This window comes from Pygocentrus nattereri, chromosome 19, assembly GCF_015220715.1.
Source record: "Pygocentrus nattereri isolate fPygNat1 chromosome 19, fPygNat1.pri, whole genome shotgun sequence".
Taxonomy (NCBI): Eukaryota; Metazoa; Chordata; class Actinopteri; order Characiformes; family Serrasalmidae; genus Pygocentrus; species Pygocentrus nattereri.
The window spans coordinates 24832923-24859367 of record NC_051229.1 but is presented as its reverse complement, the minus strand read 5'-3'; the positions used below and the strand labels follow the sequence as shown (position 1 = coordinate 24859367).

The 26445-nt window shown below is 38.7% G+C and overlaps 1 protein-coding gene across 1 annotated transcript in view; it reads right to left on the bottom strand.

Moving 5' to 3' along the window:
* pik3cb (phosphatidylinositol-4,5-bisphosphate 3-kinase, catalytic subunit beta) overlaps positions 1-20540 on the bottom strand; it is a 134005-nt gene extending 113465 nt beyond the window's left edge. The window contains exon 1 of the mRNA XM_037530845.1: positions 20063-20540. The gene's annotated coding sequence lies outside the window, so the exon portion shown is untranslated. The remainder of the gene's footprint in view (positions 1-20062) is intronic.
* Positions 20541-26445: the final 5905 nt, after the last annotated feature.

Genomic DNA, 26445 nt, shown 5'->3' with positions numbered 1-26445 from the left:
CCTTCACCTGTGTTCCTCTTATACCTTAGTTCTACCATTTTTATCTAGAACAATTGGCGTACTGTTTGGTTAGATGATGAAAAGTACACTGACAATTATGGGAAAATGCTTAAAAATGCTACTGCAGAATCATTTAATATTTCATATGAGCATTGTATAGTAAGACGATGGTGACCTGATGACCTATGTCTAGTCTTTGGTGAATTACTGGAAACTATACCTATACTTAACCTTCCCCCCCCCCACATTTCTATTTTAATATTTTATACTAATGATAAAATCTTATTCTCTGTCCATACTACTCATTTGCTATTATTTGCTAGCTGTTGTCGACCAGAGAATGATGGGTTCCTCTTTTGGTTCCTCTCAGGTTTCTTCCTCTTACTCTAAGGGAGTTTTTTCTTGCCACTGCCACCACTAGCTTGCTCATGGAACTTTCAAAAGTAAAAGACTTTTCTTGCATTAAACATGTTATGTAAGATTGAGTTGATTACATTTTTCCATGCTGAATCATGCTACAAACAGAACCATGACCCAGAAAGCGAGGACCAAACTGAACTGTGAATGAGTGAGTCATTACACCTTTAATGTTTGAGTTTTATCGCTCCTAAAATATTTTTAGATTAGTGCCGGTTAGATCAACATTGAATGTACGCCCTGAGATAGTGTATGTGAAATGGTGAAAACACAGTAGACTGGCAAACTGCATGACATTCATTCCTACGGGAAAAAAAAAAATCTCACAAAACTCCATTGTTATTCAGAATCCGTGCAACAAAAAAAAAAAAAAAAAAAAAAAAAAAAAAAAAACCTATACAAGCACACATCACAAAATCAGAATGGACAATCTGGAGTTGTGACCGTGTAAATATTTTGAAAACTGCAGGACGAGTTATACCGCTAAACCCCGACAGAAATAAAAAATAGTTTTTTAGTGTCCATCGAAAAATGCCTCATTTTTATAGTACTACTGACATGAAAATACATGTAAATCACGGTGTTCAATTATTGCTACAATTTGGTCAAACACATCAAAGGGCAAAGTGGTTTAGTCTAAAAACTATCATTTTGCCACCATCTGCATTTTGTTAACATAAACCGAGCAAATAGATATGCTGATTTTATATATTACTACATTTTGTAATGCCCCCTGGAAGTCAGTTTAGACCATAATTGACTTCCTCAGAGTATTATTTGTATGTCTGTACCAATTTTGGTTTCAATCAGACAATGTTTGTGTGAACTACAGATAACAGGATCATAACTCTGCCCAGATGGATTCATTGTCATGTTTCATACATGCTTTCTTTGTGAAATACTTTTTTTGATAATAACTTACTTATTTTTGATAACTTACTTGCAGACTCCAATCTTAGGTTTATGACCAGATTTGAGATGATCAGGTGTAAGCTGCAGGACTAGATCAAAATAAGTAAAATTCAAACAGCATACATTTGTAGAAAAAAGGTAATAATTTGTAAAGGACTTGCATTTGCAAAGCTGTCAGGTTGACTTTTAGAGTATTATTTGATACTAACTGCATGTTTATAATCTGTATGGTATAAGACTTTTACTCATTCTAGGATCTCAAAACATGAGCAGTGCCCCGCAATGGCCCATATCTGTCATACTTCAACGTGTAGTAGAGAGTCAACATGGAGATACACCCATAAAGTTTCATGGTGAGTGGCCTATTTTAAGGCTGTCAAATCCCTGCTGAAATCTGACTGGACGATGGCAACCATGGTTTTTTCAAATATGACATCCGTCTCAGAGATCCTCACCCAGGACAGCACATGGTATCACCATGCCAATTTTCATGTCAATCGGACAACCCTTTGTTGCGCAACACATTTTTGACCATTTTTGACATTCCATGACCGCCATAGCATTATGCATTATGAAGTTTCGTTACAATCTGTCAAAGCAAGAAGCCAAACTTTAATAATTATCCAAAAAATTGGAATTTCATTACTGCACATCTTCCAGGCCCCACCTGAAAATATGGGTGGAGCTTAAATTACAAAATCATGCATGTACAGCTGTAACTACAATAATTATTATTGATAATTATTAAAGTTCGGTTTCTTTGGATTCCACTGAAAACTGATTTGTGCAGATTGAGCAAAAATCAGGGACTAGTTCATGCTCAAAATTTGTGCGTTTTGCTTAATACAAATTAAAAATTTTTAAATCTTTAAAATTTTTAATATGGGAAAAATAGCTGTTTTGTGCACCATGAGATCCCTAATCAGGCAAAGAATGAATTTTGTCTATGATATATGGTACAGAATCGCCGGCCCTAAACGTGCAAAGCTTTGTTACGAGTCATTTTATGGCAGAAAAATAGGAACAATAAGAAAAATCATAACAATAGGACTCCAGCACTTCGTACTTGGAAACCTAATAAGAAAAATCCTAACAAATTACTAATGTGCTTAGACCCCTAAAAATCCTAGCAATACAATTGTGCTTGGACCCCTAACAAAAGAGAAGAAGAATAACAAATTGGATACCAATATAGGTGCGCATTGCAACCACAATAACCTCCACATTCAAAGCGTCTGTCCTTGGCGCACAAGTCATGCTTGCATTTGTTTTCACACTACATATTATTAGGTATAGCAAAATATTCCACACTTAACTTGTATATTAATAATTGCGTTAAGACATAATTCACATTTAAGTTAAAAAATGAGTATGTGCATTTGCATTTCTGCGTACAACAGCTAGAAAAAGATACTATGGAAAAGCAAAGTCTTCTTGACATTTCTTTTCCATTGTCTTAATGGTATGACTGACAAACAAACAATCACTCATTTGCAAGTGCATTTCTTCTTTGCTGCTCTCTAGCTCTGCCAAGTTTAAATGTATTTCAATTCTGTTTGCAAATGAATTTTCTTTGTTAACCAGGCACTCCTGTGGCATGCTGTGGGCAGGACGTTGGGAGGGCCTTTTTAGTGTGGGTGCATGTTTTAAGAGAAAGTGACTGACCGTACTAGCAACCCACAAAGCCTGCTAAGGGAATGGTTATCAACAAACAACAACTAATGTTAATAGCAGTTAAACTGTAGTGTTTAACTTAACCTGCTTAAATGACTAAGTCAATATCACCAATATGTACAACCCCAAATCCAATGAAGTTGGGACATTGTGTAAAACAAATAAAAACAGAATGATTATTTGCAAATCCTTTTCAACCTACATTCAACTGAACACACTACAAAGACAAGATATTTAATGTTTAAATGGATAAACTTTTTGTTTATATATTGTTTTTGGCAAATATTCACTCATTTTGAATTTGATGCCTGCAACACGTTCCAAAGAAGTTGGGACAGGGGCATGTTTACCACTGTGTTACATCACCTTTCCTTTTAACAACACTCAATAAGCGTTTGGGAACTGAGGACACTAATTGTTGAAGCTTTGAAGTTGGAATTCTTTCCCATTCTTGCTTGATGTACAACTTCAGTTGCTCAACAGTCTGGGGTCTCCGTTGTCGTATTTTGCGCTTCATAATGTGCCACATGTTTCAATGGGAGACAGGTCTTGACTGCAGGCAGGCCAGTCTAGTACCCGCACTCTTTTACTACAAAGCCATGCTGTTGTAACACGTGCAAAATGTGGCTTGGCATTGTCTTGCTGAAATAAGCAGGGACTTACATGAAAAAGATGTTGCTTGGATGGCAGCATATGCTGCTCCAAAACCTGTATGTACCTTTCAGCATTAATGGTGCCTTCACAGATGTGCAAGTTACCCATGCCATGGGCACTAACACACCCCCAAAACATCAGAGATGCTGGATTTTGAACTTTGCGCTGATTACAATTCGGACAGTCCTTTTCCTCCTTGGCCCAGAGGACATGACATCCATGATTTCCAAAAACAATTTGAAATGTGGACTCGTCAGACCACAGGAAACTTTTACACTTTGCGTCAGTCCATCTCAGATGAGCTCGGGCCCAGAGAAGCCAGCGGCGTTTCTGGGTGTTGGTGATATATGGCTTTCGCTTTGCATCGCAGAGATTTAACTTGCACTTGTAGATGGAGCGACGAACTGTGTTCACTGACAATGGTTTTCTGAAGTGTTCCTGAGCCCATGAATATGCCTTACAGAATGATGCAGTTTTTAATGCAGTGCCGCTTGAGGGAATCGAAGGTCACGGGCATTAAATGTTGGTTTTCTGTCTTGCCGCTTACTTGCAGAGATTTCAACAAATTCTCTGAATACTTTGATGATATTATGGACTGTAGATGATTAAATCCCTAAATTCCTTGCAAATGCACGTTGAGAAACATTGTTCTTAAACTGTTGTTCACAAAGTGATGAACCTCACCCCATCCTTGCTTGTGAACGACTGAGCCTTTCAGGGATGCTCCCTTTATATCCTATCATGACACTCAACTGTTTTGAATTAACCTGTTCACCTGTGGAATATTCCAAACAGGTGTTTGAGCATTCCTCAACTTTCCCAGTCTTTTGTTGCCCCCATCCCAACTTCTTTGGAACATGTTGTAGGCATCAAATTCAAAATGATTCATTTGCAAAAAACAAAGTTTATCCGTTGGAACATTGAATATTTTGTCTTTGTAATATATTCAATTATATATATATATATATATATATATATATATATATATATATATATATATATATATATATATATATATATATATACACATACATACATACATACATACATACATACACACACACACACACACACACACACACACACACACACACTATTTGCAAGTCAGCGTATTCTGTTTTCATTTATGTTTTACACAATGTCCCAACTTCATTGGAATTGGGGTTGTAACTGCTGAACCATGTAAGGTGAAAAATAAAAAGCTGGCAAATGCCTTAAGGAAGCAAATGGTAAATATATCTGCGACTTACATGTCTAAATTACATTATTACATACTGTGCATTGGAAGTTATATAACCAGAGGGAACAAGTAAATAAATGTGAGCTGAACAAGTGTCTAACATGGTTTGGTAGCTAAATAAAGTTATCTAGCTTCTCTTTTATGTGTAGTGCATGTGTTGTAATGCCATTACTTTGTTAGATTGCAGTGCGTTGATATGCTGTGAGACACTGTAGCTTGTTTACAATCTGAAGTTGAGCCTGATCACATGGGATTTTTAAAAAAGATACTGATTTTGATATTTGAGGATTTAAAAATTCAATATAAATCAACTGATTTATCAGAAATACATAACACCAAAACATTTCCCCTAACGTGTTGTGTATTTGAGTCCACACCAAGATAACAATGCATTTTAAAAATAATTGTACCTTTAAAATGCATACTACAGTTTTACAAACACAAACATATTATAGTTGAATTCATTGAATGATTAACCAGACTACATGCAGGAGTATATAAACATTGCGTTCATACTCATAACTATCCTAGAACTTTGACATGTGAACAACACCTCAGAGCACTTAGCACTATCAAATATAGTGCCATTACACACACACACACACACACACACACACACACACACACGGGAAAGAAAAACTAGGACTTTGTTTGGCTATGTTATGTTGCTTAATAATTTTCAATGTAACTAAAGGCATATTGAGTTATCATTGTAACTAAAGGCAGATATATTTATCATTGCTTCCTTAAGGCACATGGCTGAAGTTGGCTTCCTATTTGCCAGCTTCTTGTTTGAAATGTTCCCATTCCACCTTAAACGGTGCAACAGTTACATTCTGGCAAATAAGAAGCTGACTTCAGTTTCATCATTTAGTCTGAATAACTTAAAAGCTATAGTTTAAGTGCTCGTTAAGGTTAGTTGTTTTCCATTGATAGTTACATACATAGCTAGCTATGTATGTAACTTCATTTAACAATAAACAACATTTAAGCAATGTTGCCAGAGAATTTGTAGAAGTGACAAGCTAAGGAAAAAAAGCCCGGACTGTTTTGTTTTTATTTGAATTGCCACACTGTGGTTAGCATACACGGCTCAAATAACTTGCCATCATGTTCAAAAGAAGTCATTTTTTCTACGTTTCCCTGAAAGTACCATTCATGCTAGGTGCCAGTATTGAAGTGAATCTTAGCTAGCTTGGATAAATTGCTAAGATTGTTGGATGATTAGCGCTGGATTACTGGCTAATGCTAGGTCATAAATGATTGAGCAGGGCTAAATTTAACCATTTAGCCCACTAGTGAGCAACTTTGGCTCCTATGATATTTGTCAGATCTAGGCCTGTCGCGATAATTACATTATCGACTTATCGTACGATAATTTTTTTAACCGCGATCATTTTTGCCGATGTCGATAATTGGCCATTGGGTTTCTGTGATCAGAGAGTGACATGTACCGGTTAGGAAATGAGTGCAGTACACGGAGAGCGCATGCGTCAAAAACAGTGCCTCCACACACACAGGTGGAGATGTGTTAGCTCGCGAACGTATTCGAGGCTAATAGGACTTTCTTAAAACTAAACAGCTCCAGCAAGAACGTTTAGAGTCGTCCAGTCCAGATGGACTTTGTTTCAAAGCCACATTCCACAGCTCCGGTGTGGGAGTATTTTGGCTTTAAGCCAAATGAGCGTGGAGAACCCATCAATGTGAACGAGCCGGTATGTCGACTTTGTTTCAAAACGGTGTCAACGAAAGCTGGAAATACAACTAACCTGAGGTCACATTTAAAGCACAACCATCCAGCCCAGTTTTCCGAGCTGAAAACAAAAACTTCAGCTGGAGAGGGGTCTTCCCGAGCTGGAGAGGGGTCTTCCCGTCAGGTGGCTATTACGGATGCCTTTGCTCGGCAGTGTAAATACAAACGCGATAGCGCAAAATGGCGCACACTCACAGATATAGCCAAAGAGATGCTGCCGTTAAATACGGTTGAAAAGCAAACATTTATAAACTTTTTGTGAATTTGTGATTCGTATCACTGTGATTTATAGCATATACATATATGGTCAGATAAGAGAGACTCCAAGTACCTTTGTGTTATGTTCAGAGTTTAAAAAAGTTGAATTAATGTAAATGTTACTTTAATATTTATGTTGTTACTTAATGTTGCAATGCCATTCTTTTGCACTTTTTGTTAAAGAGTTTATTTTGTTATAAAGGTCTGTTTAATATTTTGTGCAATTTTCTCAGAATCCACAGAGCCCAAGTGTGGTTGTATTTTATTTGTTTTATTTATTTGGGATATTAAAATATTTTCATATTGGAAGCCAAATGTCTGTTCTTAATAATAAAAAAGTTCATTTCACGTTAAAGTGGTGTAATTGTACTATTATGCTACTATATTATTATTGTGGCACATTGTCTTAAAGCTCCTTTGGGGAGCCCGGAAGCAAGAAAAAAATTCTATAATGGCACTTTAAAATGACAATATTATCGTTTATCGCAATAATTTCTGGGACAATATATCGTTCTGAAAATTTTGTTATCGTGACAGGCCTAGTCAGATCTTTGTTTTATAACAGAGTAACAGTACTCTGTTAAAAGGTGCAGTTACCCAAACTGTCTTGCCAAGCTGATGGTATTACATGATGAGATGTAGTAAGTGGGGAAAAAAGATGGAAAGAAGTGAGTTTGCATTTTACAGCTCTGATACCATTTAGTTTCACTGTAATTCCAGTGCATGACACCATTCTGCCCCTGACCACTTAAAGACATAACAGCTAAGAAACAAAGCAGAAACAAGTGAATTAGTATTTTACAGCACTTTCAGGAAAATACTGCTTTGTTTTTAGGCTAATAACCCTAATATTATTGCCCTTGATTGATGGGCAATTAAAGTTTGTCACCTTTATTTTTCCACTTTATCAACTAGTCATCACTACAGTTACTGACTTATTACTGACTAAGAGCTAGGCAAGTTCAACTAGTATTTTATTACTGACCACTGCTACAATGACTAACAAATGTGCATGTCATTTTTAGGTAAATACAAATTGTTACCTTTATTTTACTAACTTATTACACTTCATCACTACAAACACCAGCTTATTATTCTTTATGAACTGGAAAGTACACAAGTAACTTTTTGGTAAGTACAACTTGTTACCACGATTTTACCATTTTATTCCTGACTTGTTACCGCTACAATTACCATTTTATTATTTGATAACAACTATGAAACTGACATTTAATTTATGGATAAATACAACTCATTACCACAATGCTACCATAGCATTACCCTCTTATAACCAATCTGTAAAGTGCTACCAAAATTCCCATTAGCACATTTCTAAGCTTTGTGGAAAGCCTTCCCAGAAGATCTGAAGCCGATATAGCGGCAAAGGGTGGGCCGACATCATATTAAACCCTAAGGATCAAGAATGGGACGTCATTCAAGTTCATGTGAGTGTGAAGGCAGATGAGCAAATACGTTTGGAAATAGTGTATTTTGTCAGCACATTCTCATGCTATACTTTTTAATTGCTCTCAGCTCAGGAGCCTGACATCCCACTCACTCACTCAATTTCATAGATGTATATATCAAAATTCTTGAATAATACTTTAGCTAACTCATTATGAAAATCATTCTGAATTTTATTTTAAATGTACAAGAAATGTGATTCTCTAGCGATTCTACTCATGCAGCACAAAAAGTACAAAGATCTAGATCAAAATGAAAGCTCTTCTGCATAAAAGACATCCACTGGATATGTGGCTATCAATATATTAAAATGTGTTCATTTCACTTACTATTTTATGTTATAACAATTTAAGAAAATGTCTTTGTTAACAGCACAGCATTAACCTTATAACCCTTTGCTTGTTTTACTGAATCACCAAAAATCTTACCATTTATAACTTTAAGGATGAAATTATCCATCTTCTTATCAGAAATGTGTAAATCATGTACTAATACACACTGCTCAAAAAAATAAAAGGAACACAAACAACACAATATAACTCCAAGTAAATCAAACTTCTGTGAAATCAAACTGTCCACTTAGGAAGCAACACTGGTTGACAAATCAATTTCACATGCTGTTGTGCAAATGGAATAGACAACAGGTGGAAATTATTGGTGATTAACAAGACACACTCAATAAAGGAGTGGTTCTGCAGGTGGGGACCACAGACCACTTCTCAGTACCTATGCTTTTTGGTTGATGTTTTAGTCACTTTTGAATGTTGGTGGTGCTTTCACACTCGTGGTAGCATGAGACGGACTCTACAACCCACACAAGTGGCTCAGGTAGTGCAGCTCATCCAGGATGGCACATCAATGCGAGCTGTGGCAAGGTTTGCTGTGTCTGTCAGCGTAGTGTCCAGAGGGTGAAGGCGCTACCAGGAGACAGGCCAGTACACCAGGAGACGTGGAGGAGGCTGTAGGAGGGCAACAACCCAGCAGCAGGACGGGTACCTCCGCCTTTGTGCAAGGTGGAACAGGAGGAGCACTGCCAAAGCCCTGCAAAATGACCTCCAGCAGGCCACAAATGTGCATATGTCTGCACAAACGGTTAGAAACTGACTCCATGAGGAGTATGAGGGCCCAACGTCCACAGATTGGGGTTGTGCTCACAGCCCAACACCATGCAGGACGCCTGGCATTTGCCAGAGAACACCAGGATTGGCAAATTCGCCACTGGCGCCCTGTGCTCTTCACAGATGAAAGCAGGTTCACCCTGAGCATGTGACAGACGTGATAGAGTTTGGAGACTCCGTGGAGAGCGATCTGCTGCCTGCAACATCCTTCAGCATGACCGGTTTGGCAGTGGGTCAGTAATGGTGTGGGGTGGCATTTCTTTGGCGGACCGCACAGCCCTCCCTGTGCTCGCCAGGGGTAGCCTGACTGCCATTAGGTACTGAGATGAGATCCTCAGACCCCTTGTGAGACCATATGCTGGTGCGGTTGGCCCTGGGTTCCTCCTAATGCAGGACAATGCTAGACCTCATGTGGCTGGAGTGTGTCAGCAGTTCCTGCAAGATGAAAGCATTGAAGCTATGGACTGGCCCGCCCGTTCCACAGACCTGAATCCGACTGAGCACATCTGGGACATCATGTCTCGCTCTATCTACCAACGCCACGTTGCACCACAGACTGTCCAGGAGTTGGCGAATGCTTTAGTCCAGGTCTGGGAGGAGATCCCTCAAGAGACCATCTGCCACCTCATCAGGAGCATGCCCAGGCATTGTAGGGAAGTCATACAGGCACGTGGAGGACACACACAATAGTGAGCCTCATTTTGACTTGTTTTAAGGACATTACAAAGTTGGATCAGCCTGTAGTCTGTTTTTCCACTGTAATTTTGTGTGTGACTCCAAATCCAGGCCTCCATTGGTTAATAAATTTGATTTCCATTGATGATTTTTGTGCGATTTTGTTGTCAGCACATTCAACTTCGTACAGAACAAATTATTCAACGAGAATATTTCATTCATTCAGATCTAGGATGTGTTAGAGTGTTCCCTTTATTTTTTTTGAGCAGTGTACATGTAGTCCGTTTTAAAAACTGAATTTTGGGTTAACTGCAAAAGGTGCTGACCAAACAATGGACAGTATTCAACGCATCTTCAATTTTCTCTGTGGATAGAGTGACTATTTAAGAGAGTAACTAAAGGGCAACATCCCTTGTGTTTTCTCCATCAACTTCTGGGACACCATGCAATCATAACCTTACATCTTACTTTGTAATCACGGTGTTCCAGATGTGCCTTCTTTAAAGGCAGCATTTTCTTTCTAGAAGCTTTCTACCTGGCTAGAGATTAGATGACTTTTCATACCGGCAGCTTTAAATTCAAGATTACTGTAAATATTCTCAATGGCAAGCACATTCGCTTTTAAGCCGGGGTCACAGTACATGACTTTTAGCCCCGATTCTCAGTCTGGCTGAGTTTGTGCTAGTTGGCTCTAGCCTGCAGATTTTTGGATCAGTCAGAATCGACAGTTGGAGAGAGAATGGAGTGCCAAGGGCACAGACTTAGATGTTTGGCCTCTCAATCGTGTTTTAGACTTGTTGGAGTACATGAAACAAGTGATTTTCTACCAAACTCAAGCGTCATCTAGTAGTGCATATTGATCAGTGACAATTTGAACAGACTCCTACGATAGCCAACGAAAACTGGGAGCGCTAAAGAGAAAATACAGCAAGTAAACAAAGAAAGTTAGCAAAAAGTCACTAAGTCACTTGTGTGTGGACCAAAGCTTTTTTAATGAATTCAATAAGGCACAGGTACACAACCCTCACTTAAAAATGTTTCCCTGCTGATTTTTCATATCAGAGAAAGGGCAAGTTCCGTTCGGTTCAGTAACGGCTTAAAAAGTTGGGTAGTGTGCGATTCCAAGTCGTTTAGTGTGTGATCCCCAATATTTCAGGTCACCCGTCTTTTTAGAATCTGTTAAGACTTCAAAAATTGTGTGGTGTACCCAATCCTTTGATGTTTAAAGATTCTGGTTCATTACGTTTGCTTGTCAAACTTTTTTGCTCAGGTTTTCCAGTGCATTAAGAAGGTCTTCACTGGTAACAATCAACTCTGTTGATACTTCGCTGGCTTTGCTGTTACCTCTTTAGTTTTGTGAAATAATTGCTTCATCAGCTTTGCAAACCAGCATGGAAGTTTCAGCAAACTCTGCAATATCCTCATCACTGCAAGCCTGCTGCATGGCAGCTAAAATGTGCTCCATATTGCTTTTTTGCTGTAACACCAATTTAATGTTAATTAAAACTCACTTGAAAATTTCTCCAAAAAGCCTGTGCTCAAGTCATATGAAAAAGGAAGACTGTTCTCATTAATACACTTTCTGCAGGCCTTTCTCCAGTTCAATTCAACTGCTGCTGTGAAATGTGTAACTGCTCCGCTGCCATTTTAACTCGCTTCCCATATGCTTTCAACACAGGAGTTGGATACAGTTCTCTGAATGACTTTTCTAGACAAGAAAGAGCACCAGCAACAATGCAGCTGAAGTTAAGGAATAACTTCAGCAAACCACACTTCCCCACAATGGAAAACTCTTTGGAGTAGTCCCATTCCTGTCTGGCTAGGCCATCACCAAAGCGAATGATTTTTTTCTTTGGCAAAGAAAATGGTACCTTTAGCATTTTTACTTCAGTACTGTTTTCTGTTTAAGATTCACTACAGAATAACTTTAAATCCAAATACCTGGAAGCAGCTTGAGAAGAACACATTACTGCTTCAATAATATACAATCCCTAAATGCAAGTGTTTCCTCATACGAAAGCAGAATAGGAGAAACATGTCTCAATCATTTAATTTTGTATATGTCTGTGCATCCAAGGTAGCGTTCTTAAAAATGAAGACTCAATACACAGACAAATTGCTTCAGCAAAGAAGAACAGTGGTGGCAAATAAAAGCTTACCAACAGTGATAAACATACACTTAACTGGATATTTATTAAAACAATACAAAACTATAGCCTCAAAAACTGCTACAGGCTACAGTCATCACTTCTTTGGCTCAGTCAGAGCAAAATAGTCCAGTTACCAAGTTAGCATTTACAGCAGAGCCTCCTTCTGAAAACTGTTTGCATCCAAGAAAATCCTCCATGAGGACAAACATCAGATTAACTGAATAAGTGAGAAACATTTTTTATATTGCAAAAACTAATTCTCCATAAGTATTTGAATGGCAAAGGCGATTCTTTTGGATTTTTTTTTTGCTATGCACAGAAAACATTTGGGTTTGACATTAAAAGATGAAAGATAATGGATCAGAATTTCAGATTTACCTGACATTTAAAACTTGATATGTTAAACAACTTGGAACATGACACTTTGTTTAAACCCATATTTCAAGTGAGCACTAGAAATGAAAAGGCGTTTCTTGTTCATTTTCAGTTTTTGACATAATTTGAAAATACCCATAATCCTATATATTATGTAAATTTCATGATTATTGGACCAAAAGAAATTACGTAAAATACAAAAACAGTGCCACTGTACAGAATGTCCTGAAAATTAAGAAACCACTGGTGTACTAACAATCACATATCAAACAAGTCAGCCCAGAAAAACAACATCACTGCAAGATGCATTTTATCAGCCGAAAAGAAACAACAATGCAACAGTCTGGTGATGTCAGTGGGTCACCGGCTTATTGCAAGCAAGGGATATGCACCCAAATTTTAAGGGTCATTTACCTTAATGATTTACCTGTTACTGTAATTTTGCTCAGCTGAACATTCGGTGGTCTGCCACCAAAAGGTACCATGTCCTAAATTGTTTGACACATCTAGATGTATATATCAGAAAATCAAAGCTAAACTTATGATCTATTGTCTCCGCATCCTTTGATCTTAAACCAAAATGTCTTCAGTGTATGGCATAAAATCATCATCATCATCATCATCATCATCATCATCATCATCATCAATTTATATAGTGCCTTTCCCATGCTCAAGGATGCTTTATAACCAAAGAACACAAACACATTAAACAAAAGGCAATGCAGGTAAACATTCAAGTATAAATGGAACAACAATAACAATGAAAACAAGTATGTCTTTAACAGAGATTTGAATGAAGACAGAGGTTGCATCCCGAATAGACTGTGGCAGAGTATTCCACAACTTGGGAGCTACTACATTAAATGATCGACCATCCATAGAAGTCAATTTAAATCTAGGAACATGAAGGAGGCCTACATTTTGCGATCTCAAAGTACGGGATGGGACATATACAGTGGATATAAAAAGTCTACACACCCCTGTTCAAATGCCAGGTTTCTGTGATGTAAAAGACAAATCATTTCACAACTTTTTCCACCTTTAAATGTGACCTATAACCTGTACAATGCAATTGAAAAACAAACAGAAATCTTTCAGGGAGGTGAAGTAAAAATAAACAACTGAGATAATGTGGTTGCATAAGTGTGCACACCCTTTTATAACTGGGGGTGTGGCTGTGTTCATCTTTAACCAATTACATTCAAACTCATGTTAAATTGGAGTCAGCACACACCTGTCACCAATTAAAGTGCCTCTGATCAACCCCAAATAAAGTTCAGCTGTTCTAGTAGGCTTGTCCTGACATTTTTGTAACCACATCTTCCAGCACAAGCCATGGTCCGCAAAGGGCTGCCAGAGCATCAGAGGGATCTCATTATTCAAAGATATCAGTCAGATGAAGGCTACAAAAGAATTTCCCAGTCATTAAATATACCATGGAACACAGTGAAGACAGTCATCATCAAGTGGAGAAAACATGGCACAACAGTGACATTACCAAGAACAGGACGTCTGTCCAAAATTGATAAGACAAGAAGAAAACTGGTCAGGGAGGCTGCCAAGAGGCCAACAGCAACACTGAAGGAGCTGCAAGAATTTCTGGCAAGTACTGGCTGTGCAGTACATGTGACAATCTCCCGTCTTCTTCATATGTCTGGGCTATGGGGTAGTGTGGCAAGACGGAAGCCTTATCTTTCAAAGAAAAACATCCAAGCCTGGCTTAATTTTGCAAGAAGACATATGGAATCTCCCAAACGCACGTGGGAAAATGTGTTATGGTCTGATGAAACCAAGGTTGAACTTTTTGGACATAATTCCAAAAGGTATATTTGGCACAAAAACAACACTGCTCATCACCAAAAGAACACCATACCTACAGTGAAGCATGGTGGTGGCTGTTTTTCTTCAGCTGGAACTGGGACAGTTCCAAATACCAGTCAGTGTTGGCACAAAACCTTCGGCCTTCTTTTAGAAAGCTGAAGATGAACTTCATCTTTCAGCATGACAATGACCCAAAGCATACATCTAAATCAACAAAAGAATGGCTTCACCGGAATAAGATTAAGACTTTGGAATGGCCCAGCCAGAGTCCAGACTCGAATCCCATCGAACATCTGTGGGGTGATCTGAAGAGGGCTGTGCACAGGAGATGCCCTCGCAATCTGTCAGATTTGGAGCGGTTTTGCAAAGAAGAGTGGGCAAATATTGCCACATCAAGATTTGCCACACTGATAGGCTCCTACCCAAAAAGACTGAGTGCTGTAATAAAAGCCAACGGTGCTGCAACAAAGTATTAGTTTAAGGGTGTGCATATTTATGCAACTAGGTTATTTTAAGTTTTTTATTTTATATTTTTCCAATGTAAAGTTTTCTGTTTGTTTTTCTATTGCGTTGTACAGGTTATAGGTCACATTAAAAGGAGGAAAAAGTTGTGAAATGATTTGTCTTGCTATCATTTTTTTATATCACAAAAACCTGGCATTTGAACAGGGGTGTGTAGACTTTTTATATCCACTGTAGATGAACAAGCTCTGTCAAGTACTGAGGAGCCAGGCTGTGCAGAACTTTATATGTTATAAGGAGAACTTTGTACTGAATACACAATGTAATGGGCAACCAGTGAAGACTCTGAAGGACAGGGGTGATGTGGTCATTCTTTTTTGAAAAAGGTGACAATCCTAGCAGCAGCATTTTGAACAAACTATAACTTAGTGAGCATTTTGACAAGGAGGCCAGAAAAGAGAACACTGCAGTAGTCCAGTCATGATGTCACTAACGCATGCACAATTGTTTCTACATTAGCTTGACTGAGAAATAATCAGACAAGAAATATTGCGAAGATGGAAAAATGCTGTCTTAACAAAAGAATTGATGTAGATGTCAAAAGAGAGCGTAGGGTCAATGATAACTCCGAGGTTATTGATGCCAATAACACATGAGCTAGGTATCAGTGACTGTGAGCCAATTAAAAGCAACCCAGTTTTGCTGGCATTCAGTTTTAAAAAGTTCAAACTCATCCATGACTATGTCATGGATACAGTCAGATACAGCAGGTGGTGGTGTAGTCTGAACAGGGCTAATGCTAATATAGATCTGAGTGTCGTATGCATAACAACGAAAACTTAAACCATGAAGGCATATTATTTGCCCAATTGGGAACATGTAAATAGTGAAGAGCAATAGACCTAAAACTGAGCCATGTGGAACACCCTTAGTCACAGACACTATAGAAGACTTATTATTCTGAATAGCTACATACTGACGTCTGTCACCAAGGAAAACCCGGAAAGGGCGGATCCAGTAATACCAATGCTGCGCACATGAGAGTGTAATAGATCATGAGATATAACAAAACAAAACACACACAAAATAAATAAATAAATTCAGCCTTGTTGTTCCAATACTTTCAGGGGAGATTGCAGGTGAGGCCTTGTGGACAGTTTCACTTTGGGACCATGAGTAGCTCATGCATGCCATGAATTCAGAGATTTGTAATTAGGGCACAAGATAAATTTCAACTCAATGAATGCAATTTGTGGGCATTTTCACAATACTTGGTGACACTTTCTTGGTTTCATGACTCATGAATCATTCATCATTCATGACATATCTTATTTTTTCTCATCAGAGATGGCTGGCAGAAGCAAGGTGTAAGAACACAGGGATTCTTTCCCAGTTTCTAGGCTAACATTTTGTTATGTCTTTAAATTCAGACATGCAACTGGTTTGGGATTGTTTCATGAATTTATACAGTTTGTTAATTTAAGAACTTTAGTTTATTACAATTGATACTTATAACTGCAGCTGTTATGAAAATTTTGTACAGCAAAAGTGTGTATATATATATATATATATATATATATATATATATATATATATATATATATATATATATAATAAATGAGATGCAAGTACTCAAGGACAGAATATGGATATAGAATCTTCCAGATTATACAGGATATGAAGATGTATAGATATATTTGTATGTGTAAATACAGATTTGCTAGATTGAAGGTGCAGACAATCAAAGTGAGCCTGATCAGATGTGGATGAGGTGGCGATTGTCCATGGAGATGATGACTCAAGAGGTTCAGTGACAGGCCTATAGACACCAGCACTACTGGCTGCTCAGCAGCCTGATGGCCCGGGGGAAGAAACTGTCTCTGAACCGGCTGGTTCTGGACTTTTTACAAATATAGATCTCGCTATATTTGCTTTATCATTGCAATTCTGATTGCTTTTGTGACAACTGTTGAAGTTACTACAAGCTAGGAGTGGGCAATATGGCAAAAATATCATCATGATACTTTGCATACAAGATTGTGCAAACTGTACATCACTAATACAATTAAAACAGGTCACATTATGTAGTAAAGTACTGATGATATCACATTATGCTAGAAATGGATACATTATTTTCATTTTGCCCACCCCTAGTACAAGCATGTTGTGCATGGAAAATTCACTTTCTCCTTTAAATACATTCTGAAATGACATCATGATGGCATGCACATTTGACGTTTAGTTCAAAATTCCCAAGAATGTACAGAATTAGGGGTGACTTGATGCTACTTTTTCATGCCCAATACCACAACCTTCAGATCTACAGATACCATTTTCCCCATCTCTTAAACAGCTAAGCTGTTAATAATACATTTGTCTGCATGCACTTTGCTTGACCTAGCCATCTAAATAACATCTTGCTCAAACTATGAAACAAATATTTTACTCTCCCAAAAAAAAAGAAATCCATAGCCAACAACTTGATTCAATTATGCAATACTGCTGCTTCTTGTTATTTAAACTATTTACACAAACTTTTAGCACCATGTTTGAATGGTTTGCACAATTTAAATTCAAAATGAAATTTTAAATGCAACTTTGTGGATAAGAGATCAAGTTAGTTGCATTACTAACTTCACACAACTGACATGATTACTGCACTGCTGACATCTCACTCACATACAAGGTACTGTTCATGTGGCACATACTGCTTAGCTTTCTCTGTACTAGAGCTGTCGAAATCAGTCAAAATTGACAAACATGTAGGTTTGAACCATTTGGAAAACTATTTTGCACATTATGTCCTTAAAAGGGCAAACGAGAGTTGTGACAGATTCAGTTGTCCCTCAAATTGATGTTCCCCTTCATGAAACACGTGAATTTGAGGAGGAACTGAATCGGATGCATATTTTCGAGATGTGCCTTCAGGTTGGTAATGCTGAAATGGCAGGTTAAGAAATTTCCACCATTAATTGTTTTATTTAGAACATCTTTTTATACTAAAAGTGACAATTTATCTGGTATATTGTATTTTTCTTTGAAGTCATCAAAGGTCATGAGCAAGCCATCAGAGAACAACTGTGCTGGTTATTCCTCTCTGTTTCCAGGCTGAGAACATAAAAGGTTTGTTATTTATTAAAAACATGGAATTGTTCCACAAATGAGTTTGACCGGAGGGAGAGTGGCTGTAGTTAAGAATTTTGTTTTAATTCTACCAAGCATTCACTCTGCAAAAATATTTTTATAGCTTTGTCTGTGAATGGAATACTATTATTGTCTAGTTCTTGAATTAAACTTTCCTGAACGTCTTGCCAAGGTTGGTTGGAGCTACTTGTCCAAAGCAACTGGTGTATTAGAAAGGGGTAGTAGAAATTTGGGGTTCCAATATGTTTAGGTTTCTGGAGGGTAGTTAACTTGATCCAAGGATTTTGGTGCTTTCAATAGAACTTACTGACTGCATTGTCAAGAGAGGAGAACCAAGCTGATGGTGGGGTAACAGTATAAAACAATTGATTTTAGGGAGGATATTCATTTTAACTGCTGACTTTCCACCAATTATAGTTCATGGTAGACTGCATACATGTCTATTTGTTGCGACAGAGGCAGAAGGCAAGTTGTATAATGTTTTTATCCAGTTGATAAAATATGGGCTAATCTACTCAACTCCCTCTAACAACAGACACCACACTGGCCTTTTAGGACTGTTGAACCCCTGAACATACACGGACACACAGACAATCCGAACACTGTCAGAACTCTGTCTTCTGTATAAAAATGCAACCATTTTTTTTCTGTGCAATATTTACAATGTTCTCATTACTTGAGCACTTTATCACTAATCACCAGTGTCAAGTTTACATTTCCTGATACACTGTGCAATAATATCACTGAGAACAATGTGCTACATTTTTTCTATACAATGTGCAATGTTTTATGTCTATCTATGCTGTCTGATATGCATGTGTATATGTTGCCCATGTTATATTTTTGCACATCAGAGTTGGAGAAACAGCGGTGCACTGCTTGTTGTACAGTCTGAATCACCCTGACATTGGAACAATTTGGGTTACTCCAATCAGATGCCTCAAACACACTGCAACAAGATAGATAAGGCCACATGTAAAGGACAACTTTACTCTCTTATTCCTCTCCTTTGATATAAATGTATACTTGAGTCTCAAATTAAAAGAGGGTGCCAGTAGCCAGTAACTCCCATTTCATGTCATCACGTGATTTCTTACAAATGGCAAGAATTAGAAGTACAACGCGCTTCGTTTTAAACAAAAGGGCAGTCTAACTATATAAGGATTTTTGTTTCCTGCACAGTTCCCATTGACACCCTCACCCCCCCTCCACCGCATTCGACCACTGTCTATGCTCGTGTGCTGGCATGCTCTCTTCCGGACCGTAGTTTCCATGGTTCGTTCACGTCATGTCTGTACAGGCTCAGGTTTAGCTACAAACCAGAGCGAGAAACATCGAGCCGCCATGCTTCGTGTGCACTGGGTGTCAAAAAAAACTAACTACACTATCATCCAGCACTGTTCTGAAACTCTATGCCTCTTGTTTGGCGAGTCAAACAAAAACTCCACAGCATACAGGCCGGTCTCAGTGAAGTGTCAGGTGCAAGTCTGTAACGTTAATTAGTTAAACCCACAGCCACTACATTAGCCAAAACCCATTAAGCCTACTTGTTATGCCAAAATAATTTCAAACAGAGAATAACTGACACTCTTGGAAAAAATATTTTTCGATGTAGACGTGCATACGACATAACCTATTTATTCCATGAAACATTTATGAAAACGGCTATGAAACAGACAAAGGAGTCTTTAATTTTGTAGCGACTAACTACAACTAAAGTAGAGAACACTGTTCTCAGACTAAACTAAGCAATTTCACAGTGAAAAACATTCGATCAACACTCGTAAGGAGCAGGCTATAGACATGCGAGAAGACATGCTTCTTGGAAGACAAAAATATTCACAGTTAACACATTCTGTAACGTGTAAGTCTGTAATGCGTAAGTCTGTTAGACTTGTTTGGTAGCATGTTTTTATATGCGTGCTAAAAAGAGCCAGGCACTCACCTTCTGGCAGTTCGATCAACATGCAAAGTAGGAAGCGTTAGTCCACTATACGGAAATAGTCAAGTCAAAAGTGCGTCGAAAGACTCCAAAGGTCTCAACTGCTGCAAAAACGGCGAGAAATCGTAGGCCTGTGAGCCTCACATTCACTTTTCACCGCTGTTACTTCCTACTAAACGGTGCAGCGTAAGACCCTCGTTTGACTCCTGCTTTTTCAGCGCGTACAACGGAATAGCGTGCTCTCTTCCTTAGCACTTTCGCAGCAGGGCTTCGCCGACTCTTCTCTCCGCGAGGCACGTACTTTTTTGCCGTGATTTTAACCGGAAATGCAAACTTCTGGAACGCCCACGACTTGAAAAGAGAGCCACGTCCCTGTCCGGTCTCCCGGAGTTTAAGGCGTGATTTAATGAAGTCACTGTATGCTTAACACTGCGGTGTTACACACGCAAGGGATCATGCGAGAGCTACTCAAACCCTCTCCTTGTGATGACGAAGCAGAAGAGTTCATGTAAACCTACATAAAAAATGGCGTTTTGGTTCTCTAGAAGTGACGTCAATTCATGAAGCAACCATTCAGACAGCTCTAATAAACAAGAAGGAAATTCTCTAGCCATACTCAGCATTGCACATTGGAAACTATGTGCACAGGAGTATTTTTGGCCTACCACTTTATCATAAGCTACAGCTAAGTCTTGGCATGATACTAACATTAAACTTACATAATTACAACCAGGGACATAGATATTAAATATAAACTACACATATAAGCAGTCTATAAAAACAGCAACTAAATGCTGACACTTAAAAATCTTCCAGAAAGCTTAAATCCCTCATATAGTAGGCATAGCTTTTTGCTTTTTTATTGCTAAGATATTTAAGAGACCCAGTAGATAAATTAAATTCAGAAAACCATGATGCATGGCTTACATTTAGCATATTTTGTCTTGTATGAGTGGTATTTTCCAGAGAGGAATCTTTCAAATTCACCAAAGAGACACTAAAAAACTAATAATAACATCTTTAAATTTTATATCTACACTCTGTCCAGTTTTATCTGAAAACTATTTGAATAAATGTTTCCAAAATTCTTTAGAATAGTAACATTCAAATAGTATATGTTCCATTTTTTTCTGGATCTTATGTGCAAAATGAACAATTCTGCTCTACATCTGTAAATTATAATTTATTATAATTTAATATAATTTAATGTAATTTATTAAAATTTAAGATTATAATGAACACAGGTAGATATACCAGATTTGTATGTACTCAAAGAAGGAACACTGGACAACCAAACATGCCTTCAGACCCATAGTGTTGGGTTGTCTTCTCACAGTGGAAGGATAGACAGAAATATCTGTGAACTTTTTATATCTGAAGCATGAGTGTGGAGCTAGATTTTCCCTTATCTCTCAGAAGTGAAATTTTAGGTCGTATTTCTGATGGTGACAGTTTTGGTGGTCTACCAGGTCTTGAACAGTTGCTAAGTGTCCTTTTTTCTGTACATTTTTTAAAAACCTTTTTCTGAACTGAAGTTTTGGAAACACTTGTTTTGTCATTTAATGTCCTTTGGCATTCCTCTCCCTTATACACTGCTCAAAAAAATAAAGGGAACACTCAAATAACACATCCTAGCTCTGAATGAATGAAATATTCTCATATTCTCATAATACTTTGTTCTGTACAAAGTTGAATGTGCTGACAACAAAATCACACAAAAATCAATGGAAATCAAATTTAATAACCAATGGAGGCCTGGATTTGGAGTCACACACAAAATTAAAGTGGAAAAACACACTACAGGCTGATCCAACTTTGATGCAATGTCAAAAACAAGTCAAAATGAGGCTCAGTATTTGTGGCCTACACGTGCCTGTATGACCTCCCTACAATGCCTGGGCATGCTCCTGATGAGGTGGCGGATGGTCTCCCGAGGGATCTCCTCCAAGACCTGGACTAAAACATCCGCCAACTCCTGGACAGTCTGTGGTGCAATGGATGGTGGATGGAGCGAGACATGATGACCCAGATGTGTTCAATCGGATTCAGGTCTGTGGAACGGGCGGGCCACCATAGCTTCAATGCCTTCATCTTGCAGGAACTGCTGACACACTCCAGCCACATGAGGTCTAGCATTGTCCTGCATTAGGAGGAACCCAGGGCCAACCGCACCAGCATATGGTCTCACAAGGGGTCTGAGGATCTCATCTCGGTACCTAATGGCAGTCAGGCTACCTCTGGCGAGCACATGGAGGGCTGTGTGGCCCTCCAAAGAAATGCCACCCCACACCATTAATGACCTCCTGCCAAACTGGTCATGCTGAAGGATGTTGCAGGCAGCAAATCGCTCTCCACAGCGTCTCCAGACTCTGTCACGTCTGTCACATGTTCTCAGTGTGAACCTGCTTTCATCTGCGAAGAGCACAGGGCGCCAGTGGCGAATTTGCCAATCCTGGTGTTCTCTGGCAAATGCCAAGCATCCTGCACGGTGTTGGGCTGTGTGTACAACCCCCATCTGTGGTCGTCGGGCCCTCATACCATCCTCATGGAGTCGGTTTCTAAGCATATGTGCAGACACATGCACATTTGTTCCTCCTTGCACAAAGGCAGAGGTAGCGGTCCTGCTGCTGGGTTGTTCAATCAATCAATCAATCGACCTTTATTTTGACTCGGAAGTACATTGAGGGCAACCCTCATTTTCAATGTAGCCGAGCATTTACAAAAACAGGGATTGACATGACAAAGAAAATAATAACTACATTTAATCATTTTAAATTAAAAGAAAATTTAAAATAACAGTGAATAAAAGATAAAAGTACATAAAAAAATAGAACTTGAGATTTAAGTTCAAATTAAGTTCAAAAATAGATAAGAAATTAGTAATAGTACAATATCACAAATTTAAAAAAGTAATCATAAAAACTTAAAATAAAATGAGAGGAAATAAGTAAATAAATAAAAAGAGATAAAAAACTAAGGAGAACTAATACAAAAATAAAAGTTACGAATAAATATGATTAAGTAAAACAGGTACAGGCTGTCTGTAGGTGGTTTGATATTAAAAGTTTAAAATGACTGAGTGACACCAGTGACCTGAGTTTTAGTGTTTCCTGTAGTGAATTCCAGCTCACCGGTGCACTGTGACTAAAAGCAGATTTACCCAGTTCAGTAAAAACTCTTGGTACCTGGCAGCTGATCCAATTAGTAGAGCAAGTCTGATTACTGTGGTTGAATTACTGTTATTTGTAATCATCAATGAAGTGATATATTCTGGCAAATGACCTGAGAGTGTCTTATAAATAAAAATCAACCAATGTGTTTCCCTTCGTACCGTTAAAGAGGGCCACCCAACTTTTGCATACAGCTCACAGTGGTGAGTTCTGTACGGATCTCCAGTGATGAACCTCAGGGCAGAGTGATACACGGGGTCCAGTAATTTCAGAGAGCTGGAGGGAGCATATTTATAGATAACGTCGCCATAGTCCAGCACTGATAGTAAAGTTGCTTCAACTAGTCTTTTTCTGGTGTGCATGGGGAAACGGGACTTATGTCTATAAAATTAACCCAGCTTCTGTTGGCATTTACTGACTAGTTTATTTATGTGTGGTTTAAAACTGAGTTTATCATCCAGCCATATGCCAAGGTATTTATATTCCGTGACTCTCTCAATAGTGGATCCTGCCAGGGTAGTAATATTTACAGTACTAAAGTTTTCGTGGCATTTAAAACTAGTTTGTGCTTATATAACACCACCTGCAGAGCATTGTATATAACACCACCTGCAGAGCTCTGTAATTTTCTTGTTGCAGCATGAATAGAATCAGCTGAGCAATATAAAATCGTATCATCTGCATAAAGGTGAATTTTGCAGTCTGAGGTTGAAGCAGAGGTAGCAATATCATTTATGTAGATATTAAATAAGACTGGACCCAAAATTGAACCTTGTGGTACACCTTTAGATACAGATACCAACTCTGATTTATAATTATTCAATGCCATGCATTGATTTCTGTCAGTGAGGTAGTTTTGGGTCCAGTCCAGCGCAGTTGCATCAAAGCCAATCTTTTCTAAGTTCCGTAAAAGAAGAGTGTGATCAATTGTGTCGAATGCTTTTGTTAAGTCAATAAAAACAGCTGCACAATGTTTCTTCTTGTCTATGTCTGAATAAAGATTGTTTAAAACCAGTGTCGTAGCAGAGATAGTGCTGTGACCTTCTCTGAAACCAGACTGATATTTAGATAAAACAGAATTTTTTTTGTAATTTTATGCTGGTTTGTTGAGGCCTGCAGGTCTGTCGCGGGGGTAAACGATGAGGTCGCGGCTCGGTGATCAGTGGTGTTTGATCGGCAGTTTCTCGTGGGGGTTCAGGCTGATCGCTCAGGGTGTGGGTCTGGGAGGGAGCTTGGCCGGATGGTCTTCTGGAGGTGGGGATGTCCCTCGGAGCTAAACCACAGTTCTGAAGGTAAGGTGCGGCCTGCTGCCCGGTGGAGTTTTTGGATGGAGCAGGGGTGAAGTTGATGGCTGGAGAGCTCACTCTGATGGGTGTTGTTGGAGTGGCGTCATCCAGCTCTTCCAGTACGGAGAACCTGTTGTTTACACAGATCTTCCTAATTGTCGGGTGGCGGGCGGAGCGCCTACCATCCCCGCGAACGTCCACCTGCAACGGACCATGGCTCGGCCTGGCTCAGCGTGGAGCAGTACACCTTCATGGCCTTAGGCTTAGCTCCGAGTCGAGGCCAGTGCTCCTCATCCCCGCTTGCATCCAACTGCCGTCTAATCCAGCGCTGATCGCCTGAGATGTTGCCATCATGGAGTCAAGGAGATCCTCATCGTCTTTAATCTGGTGGAGCACCGAGATTCTTCCCTCGAGTTCCGTGACCTTCTGGCTCAGCCACAGACAGCTACTACAACCAGCTGGAGAGCTGAGTGGGGCCATGTCTTTAGACAGTCCGGTAGGATAAAAATAAATAAAAAAATAAATAAATAAGTTGGCGACCTCCGCATTTAACCCACCCATGAACACTAGTGAACACACACACTAGAGGGCAGTGAGCACACTTCCCCGGAGCGGTGGGCAGCCCTATCCATGCGCCCGGGGAGCAGTTGGGGGTTAGGTGTCTTGCTCGGGTACACCTCAGTCATGGACTGTCAGCCCTGGGGATCGAACCGGCAACCTTCCGGTCACAGGGCCAGATCCTTAACCTCCAGCCCACGACTGCCCCTGTGATGTGCCATCCTGGATGAGCTGCACTACCTGAGCCACTTGTGTGGGTTGTAGAGTCCATCTCATGCTACCACGAGTGTGAAAGCACCACCAATATTCAAAAGTGACCAAAACATCAGCCAGAAACCATAGGTACTGAGAAGTGGTCTGTGGTCCCCACCTGCAGAACCACTCCTTTATTGAGTGTGTCTTGCTAATTGCCAATAATTTCCACCCGTTGTCTATTCCATTTGCACAACAGCATGTGAAATTGATTGTCAATCACTGTTGCTTCCTAAGTGGACAGTTTGATTTCACAGAAGTTTGATTTACTTGGAGTTATATTGTGTTGTTTAAGTCTTCCCTTTATTTTTTTGAGCAGTGTGTGTCAATAATTTTTTTTTCCAGAAATACATACCCAGCCATCACCATGTCTTGGGATGTCTTAAGACATGTCTAAAGATGCATTATGAAGATGTCTTAGGACATCTTGAGGCATGTCTTAAGAAATGAAGACATGTCTTTAAGACATGTCTATAGACACAGATCTTAAGATGTCTTGGCTATAATAACATCCCAAGATGTCTCAAGATGTAGGATGCATAATGGTATTACTTATTTTAATATATATTGTTGTATATAAGATAGATAGATAGATAGATAGATAGATAGATAGATAGATAGATAGATAGATACTTAATTAATCCTGAAGGAAATTTAGCCATTATTTTATTATTTTATAAATATACAAACATTACATACATTAGTTCATACTACAGTCATAAATTTCAGAACCAATTTAACAAAAGTAACAACAACAACAACAACAATAATAATAATACGCACATGGTTCCAAGTCTGCAACTTTCTCTACAATGAGTCATTTTATATGAAACCACTAAATTAGTTTGTTTACGTCGCAATGTCAGAATTATGCCAAGTTTAGAAAAATGTGGAATTCCCCTTTAAATGTTTCTGTCGCACTACAAAAGCTTGTGGAATCAGTGAAAATTTATTTGTGAGTTCAGACCATGCATTCAACATGGTGTTAGTATGAGGGAAGACTCTTATGCACCTATTTTGTAATACAGGTGCATATACAATTTTTTTTAATACAAAATTTAAGAATCTAGTTCAGTGCTTTTAAATACCTTTTTATAGTAATTAACCCTTCATGTTTTAA